The 216-nt window shown below is 38.9% G+C and overlaps 1 pseudogene; it reads left to right on the top strand.

Moving 5' to 3' along the window:
• The window catches only part of LOC129681239 (zinc finger protein 120-like), a 33,326-nt pseudogene that overhangs the window by 29,653 nt on the left and 3,457 nt on the right, over nt 1–216 (top strand).

Here is a 216-nt window from a genome sequence, read left to right as displayed (position 1 = left end):
GAGAAGCCTTACAAATGTAACCAATGTGGTAAAGCCTTTACATGGAGCAATCATCTCCTAATTCATAAAAGAACTCACACTGGAGAGAAACCATATGAATGTAACCAATGTGGTAAAACCTTTGCACATAACAGTCATCTCCGAACACATGAAAGGACTCACACAGACCAGAAACCTTATGAATGTAACCAATGTGGTAAAGCCTTTGCATGTAAC

This window comes from Psammomys obesus, unplaced genomic scaffold (assembly GCF_907164565.1).
Source record: "Psammomys obesus unplaced genomic scaffold, mPsaObe1.curated_primary_1811, whole genome shotgun sequence".
Lineage (NCBI taxonomy): Eukaryota > Metazoa > Chordata > Mammalia > Rodentia > Muridae > Psammomys > Psammomys obesus.
The sequence above is the reverse complement of the archived record's forward strand: the minus strand, read 5'-3'. Positions and strand labels throughout refer to the sequence as shown.